We start from the raw sequence: 6,997 nt of genomic DNA, 5'->3' as shown, positions 1-6,997 counted from the left end.
TTTAGTATGTCTCAAATGCCATACAATATGCCTATATGGAATAACATGTTTGCACAGTCTATGCCTTATCAAATTCAATCAAATGTGCTAAATGACTCTGTGACTAACCCTACACTTCAACCAACCACATCTGAGATCAAGGTTGACCCAAAGTTACCTAAGTCAAAAGATGCAGGAGGAATGAAGTCTAGGAAAAAGACTAACAAGGCTGGACCCAAGGAAACTTGGGTACAAAAATCAACTTGATTGATTTTGTTGTGTGCAGGGAAAAAGAAGGAATCTATGGTACTTGGACAGTGGGTGTTCAAGACACATGATAGGAGATTTTACCCTGCTCACAGAGTTTAAGAAAAGAGATGGCCCTAGCATAACCTTTGGAGATGACAGCAAAAGATTCACTATGGGATATGGCTTGATTTCAAAAGAAAATGTCATCATTGATGAAGTGGCATTAGTTGATGGTCTCAAACACAATTTATTGAGCATCAGTCAACTATGTGATAGAGGGAATACTGTTTCCTTCAATTCTGAAGCCTGTATTGTCACAAGTAAGAAGGACAATAAAGTGGTTCTAACTGGAGTTAGAAAAGGAAATGTGTACCTAGCTGACTTCAACCCTACAGATGCAGAATCCATTACTTGTCTTTTCAGCAAAGCAAGTGCAGTTGAAAGTTGGCTATGGCACAAGAAGCTGTCCCATTTGAATTTCAAGACAATGAATGATCTAGTCAAAATGGACTTAGTTAGAGGAATGCCTCTAGTGGAATTCACAAGGGATGGACTGTGTGATGCTTGTCAGAATGGAAAGCAAAAGAAAGTATCATTCAGTAAGAAGCTTGAATCTGTAATTGATGAACCACTACAACTGCTACACATGGATCTTTTTGGACCAGTCAATGTATTGTCAATTTCAAGGAAAAGATATTGCCTAGTGATTGTAGATGATTTCTCAAAGTTTTCATGGGTTTATTTTCTTGGATCAAAAGATGAAGCTGGTGAAATCATTATCAATCATATCAAGCAAGTCAACAATCATCCTAATTTTAAAGTAAGGAATATTAGGAGTGACAATGGAACTGAGTTCAAGAATTCAACCATGAAGTTGTTCTGTGAAGAAAATGGGATCATGCATGAGTTCTCAGCTCCAAGGACTCCACAACAAAATGGTGTGATGGAAAGGAAGAATAGATCACTCATTGAAGCTGCAAGGACAATGCTTGAAGAGTCAAAACTCCCAACCTACTTTTGGGCTGAGGCTGTTAACTGTGCATGTTACACTCAGAACATTTCTCTAATCAATCAAGCAAAAAGCATGACTCCCTATCAATTATTCAAGAGAAGAAAACCAACTTTAAACTTTCTGCATGTCTTTGGTTGCAAATGTTACATCTTAAGGAATCAATCTGATCACAAAGGGAAGTTTGATGCAAAGGCTGATGAAGGAATATTTGTTGGTTATTCTGCTGGAAAATCATATAGGGTCTACAATCTAAGAACCAACATTGTCATGGAATCTGTGCATGTTGTGTTTGATGATAAAAAGATTGATGGACTAACAGATGAAGGACACCATGAAGGACTCAAATTTGACAATATTGAGATATATTGTGATGATAGTGAAGATGAGAATGATGAAGAAGGCATCTCAAAAGGAATTCAAAATCTGCCTTTGGATAATGCACAGAATGCTGCATCCGTTGAAAGTCATAATGCAGCATCCGTTAAAAGACAAAGTGCATCATCCGTTGAAGTTCATAATGAAGCATCCGTTGATCACAGTCTGTCAACGGATAATCAATTCACTTCTTCAGTTGATAGAACTCCCAATTCCTTTCAAAGGATCAGCAACTCAGGGGGAGTGTCAACCAATCAACATTCTATCTCACATCATGACAATACTGAGGCAACCTCATCTAGAGCTAATCTACCATCTCAAAGGAAATGGACCAAGAATCACCCTTTTGAACTAATCATTGGTGAAGCTATATCTAAAGTGCAAACTAGAAGGGCTACTCAAGATGAATGTCTGTACAGTAGCTTTCTATCACAGGATGAACCTAAGAGAGTGAAAGAAGCTCTATTGGATCCAGATTGGATTTTAGCAATGCAAGATGAGCTAAACCAATTTGAGAGAAACAAAGTATGGAAGCTGGTACCCAAGCCAAAGAACAAGAGTTCTATTGACACAAAATGGGTATTCAGAAACAAGATGGATGAAAATGGCATTGTCATAAGGAATAAAGCCAGATTGGTTGCTAAAGGCTATTCTCAGTAAGAAGGAATAGATTTTGATGAAACATTTGCTCCAGTTGCCAGACTTGAAGCCATCAGAATCTTTCTAGCCTATGCAGCTAATGCCAATTTCAAAGTCTATCAAATGGATGTCAAGAGTGCATTTCTAAATGGGGAATTGGAGGAAGAAGTTTATGTAAGCCAACCTCCAGGATTTGAAGATCCAAATTTTCCAGACTATGTGTATTATCTGTTGAAAGCACTCTATGGACTAAAGCAAGCACCTAGAGCCTGGTATGAGACTTTGTCAAAATTCCTTCTAGATAATCACTTCACAAGAGGTACTGTTGACAAAACTCTCTTCTTTAGAAATGTTAATGGCTCTAAAATACTTGTACAAATTTATGTAGATGATATTATATTTGGATCTACAGATGATAAGCTTTGTAAAAAGTTTGCTAAGTTAATGCAAAGTAAATATGAAATGAGCATGATGGGAGAGCTAACTTATTTTCTTGGTTTACAAGTTAAACAAGTTAGTGGTGGAATTTTCATTAGTCAAACTAAATATATTTATGATCTTTTAAAGAAGTTTGACTTAATGGATTGTTCACCTGCAAAAACTCCCATGGCCACTGCTACTAAGCTTGAATTAAACAAGGCTGAAAATTCTGTGGACATTTCAAGTTATAGAGGCATGGTTGGCTCACTTTTATATTTAACTGCTAGTAGACCTGATATAATGTTCTCTACATGTCTCTATACTAGATTTCAAGCTGACCCTAAAGAATCTCACTTAGTGGCTATTAAAAGAATTTTCAGATATCTCAAAGGAACTCCAAATCTAGGAATTTGGTACCCTAGAGAGTCTGGTTTTGATCTAATTGGCTACTCAGATGCAGATTATGCAGGCTGCAAAATAGACAGGAAAAGCACAACTGGCACCTGTCAATTTTTAGGGAACAAGCTTGTGTCATGGTTCAGCAAGAAGCAAAATTCTGTTTCTACATCAACAGCTGAAGCTGAGTACATTGCTGCTGGTAGTTGCTGTGCACAGATACTATGGATGAGGAATCAACTATTTGACTATGGTTTGACTGTTGACAAAATTTCAATATTCTGTGACAACACAAGTGCCATTGCCATTACTGAAAATCCAGTGCAGCACTCTAGAACCAAGCACATTGATATCAAGTACCACTTCATTAGGGAACATGTGATGAAAGGTACAGTGGAACTTCATTTTGTTCCAAGTGAAAAGCAGATTGCAGACATATTTACCAAGCCACTTGATGAATCAACATTCACAAGATTAGTAAGTGAGCTAGGTATGCTTAATTATTCATAATTTATGTCATCTATATAATCTGCCTTAAAGCCTGAAATGAATTTGCTGCAAGAATAAAGTTGGCTTTAAGTAAGACTTATCCTATCAACGGATATTCCCTATCCGTTGAAAGCCAAAATTGTTTTATCAACGGATGTTCACTATCCGTTGAAAGACAAATACATTTCTGGTAATTTTATCCCTCAACGGATAAAATAGTGTTGATCATCAACGGATAATTATTTACCTTATCCGTTGAAGTGTCACATCAGTTACTTTAAGTGAGTCACAGCCGTTGATCTCTTTACTTAACCGTTGATACAGATATACATTGTTGTATGTATTTGTATTTAAGGCAGTTTTCAGAATTTCTACAGTTTTATTTATTCTTGAACGGCTGTAACTTACTTAAAAGTATCATTTAATCATTTTATTTACGTTTTTAATTCAAGAAAGTATAAAAGCCCATCGAACTCTTATTTTTACTTTACGCTTTCTTGCAATTTTTATTCTCCTTCTCTCCCGAAATTCTCAAGTTTTTTCTCTGCAACCTCTACTCACAACAATGGCACCAGTAGTCAAAATTATGTCTCAAACAGGATTTGTTTATGAAAAGAATAATTTCATAGCCTTGGTTGAAAAGAATGAAGCCCATTCTGATTATCACAAGATGATGGACTTCATCAAAAACTGCAAACTAAGCTATGTAATGCTGGAAGCCCCAACCATCTACTGTGAGGTGATTGAGGAGATTTGGACGTCTGCAGAGTTCAACTCCACAGATATGACTATTGCCTTCTCTCTCAAAGGTAAGGATTATTGCATTAACTGTGATGATATACAGTCTTGCTTTAAATTGCCTGAGAATAATGCCATGACACCACACACTGATAAAGATGTATCTGCCATGCTAGATTCCATAGGCTATGCTTTTGATTCTGCTAGTTTAGGTAGTATTAGAAGGAAAGGCCTTAGGAAAGAATGGAGTTTTCTTGGAGATGCCTTTATTAAGGTTTTCTCTGGGAAGATTAGAAATTTTGATGCCATAACTTCATCTCTTGTTAATATGCTCTATATGCTAGAATCTGATAGGTACTTTAATTTTAGCAACTGTGTTATGCTAGAATTAGGTTCCAGATTAGGTAAAAAACCTAATAGACCACATAACATCTAATATGCTAGATTCTTTATGTTATTGGCTAATGATAAGTGGCATTTTATACCACTTAGAACGTCTTAAAATGGCTTAAATTGGTGTCTTGAAATCAAGTATTTTGTATATTTGATGCGTTTTTCTAGTGTTTATGCATTTCAGGGTATTAGTTGCATTTCGGAGGAGGAATCATCAAGAATAAGCCTTGGCATGTGTTCACCATTGCGAGAGGAAAAGAACGGGCAGATTACGGCGAAGAAACGGAGCAAACCTGGAAATTTTCCAGTAGGGTCCTGCGCGCCCGCGCAGCAATGCTGAGCGGCCGCGCAGCAGCCTTGCGCGCCCGCGCAGAAATGCTGAGCGGCCGCGCAGGGTCGGGGAAAAAGATATATTATTTTAGACTTCTACTTCTGTTTGGCTTCCAACTTCTATGTAATCTGAGTTTTATGGGACTATTATATAAGTAGATTTGAGTCATTTTTCATAAAGTATTAAGAGGAGATTATGTTTTAGATTGTGTTTTGCAAGAAGCGAAGGAGATAAGGAAGAAGACCGATTTAGCACACAGCAACGAAGAGGAAGCATATATTCTTGTGATTCTTGTTTTGTTGTAACGTTGGATGCTAGTTTTCTTGCTTTAACTTATTTACTCTTGTGACGTACTCTGTTTTAATATAATTAGTTTAGTTATTATTTTCTTATGTTTGTTATCATGATTTCATATGAACCCATGATGGCGATAAGTTCTATTATGGGCTAATCGTGATCATGGGGTTGCAACGGATTTATTATGGAATTCTTTAGTTAATTGTTTAATACTTTAGTATGTGATGATTGCATGATATCTAGTATTGGTTGTACGTATTCGTCTTATGTGCGTCACGAACATATAAGATAGGGTGTTAATCTCTTGTGAAGCGACGGTGGATCTTGAGATTTAGAACTTGCCATGCTAGCATAGGTTCATGTACGTTGTGCATGATTAGTGGGTAACTCTAACAGTTTTATTTGCCTTATGTAATCAAAAGGAATAACTTATGCTTAAATCGTTGTGTTGTCAATTTCTGTAGACATATAGGAACTCAACATAATTGATGACTATTCAACTTCTATCTTAATTGTGGATGTTTGGTAGAATGGTATTAGTACAATGAAAGTTGGCTTTTATCAGTTTCGTGTTATTCGATTAATATCATCACTGTCACATGCTAAAGGTAATAACAATGGCTATAGAAGGAAGTAATAATGAAGTTGTGATCTCATGAGTGTTTTATTATTGATAAATTGAAGTGTTAGTTAAGTGGTTAATTAAGTAGTTAATTATAGTTAATATTTAATCAACAATTTTAAGTGTTATTATCTTAACATTGAGAAGTAATCATACATTGGTGAGTGAGTTAAATTAGACAATAACTTAGTCTGAGTCTCTGAGGGAACGAACTAGAAAGTATTCTATATTACTTGCGAACGCGTATACTTGCGTGAATATTAGTGCATGATTTCTCCCTAACAAGTTTTTGGCGCCGCTGCCGGGGACTCGGCGTATTTGTTTAGTTTATGTACTTACCATCATTGGTCATTAGGACTCAGTGATTAGGACGTAGTAGTTAATTACTCTTTTCGGTCATGTTTCAGGTACTTTAGCAAACGTTTATGCAAACTCGTTCTCGTGCTCGCAAGAGGACCTTAGATACAGCTGAGGAGAAAGACGAAGTTCTTGATACTCCGGAGAAGTTAGATTTTGAGGATTCGGATTCAGGAACTGAGCAGAAAGAACCAGTAAACATGGGAGATCGTATTGTTCAAGCTGATCCAGCTCTTATGGATTTTTCTCGGCCTAAAATTGATGACATTCAGTCAAGCATCCTTCATCCGGCTATTCAAGCTAACACCTTTGAAATCAAGCCGGGCACTATTCAGATGGTGCAGAATTCTGTTTCTTTTGGAGGAGCGGCAACTGAAGACCCCAACATGCACATAAGGAATTTTGTCGAGATCTGCAGCACTTTTAAGTATAATGGCGTGACTGATGAGGCTATCAAGTTGAGGCTTTTCCCATTCTCACTGAGGGATAAAGCTAAAGACTGGTTACATTCTGAACCAGCTGGGTCCATCACTACGTGGCAAGATCTTGCGCAAAAGTTTCTGGTGAAGTTTTATCCAATGGCAAAGACTGCTGCTATAAGGAGTGCTCTTACTCAGTTTGCGCAGCAACCTACAGAATCTATGTGCGAGGCTTGGGAACGCTACAAGGAAATGTTGAGAAAATGTCCACATCATGGAAT

At 37.1% G+C, this 6,997-nt stretch overlaps 1 non-coding gene across 1 annotated transcript; it reads right to left on the bottom strand.

The window, feature by feature from the left end:
• Positions 1-6,890: 6,890 nt before the first annotated feature.
• LOC141687960 (small nucleolar RNA R71) lies at positions 6,891-6,997 on the bottom strand. Its single transcript, XR_012561434.1, has one exon. It is a non-coding gene; the product is annotated as a small nucleolar RNA R71 (small nucleolar RNA).

This window comes from Apium graveolens, chromosome 9 (assembly GCF_009905375.1).
Source record: "Apium graveolens cultivar Ventura chromosome 9, ASM990537v1, whole genome shotgun sequence".
Classification (NCBI taxonomy): Eukaryota; Viridiplantae; Streptophyta; class Magnoliopsida; order Apiales; family Apiaceae; genus Apium; species Apium graveolens.
Note: the sequence above shows the minus strand (reverse complement) of the source record. Positions and strands in the feature narration are given on the sequence as shown.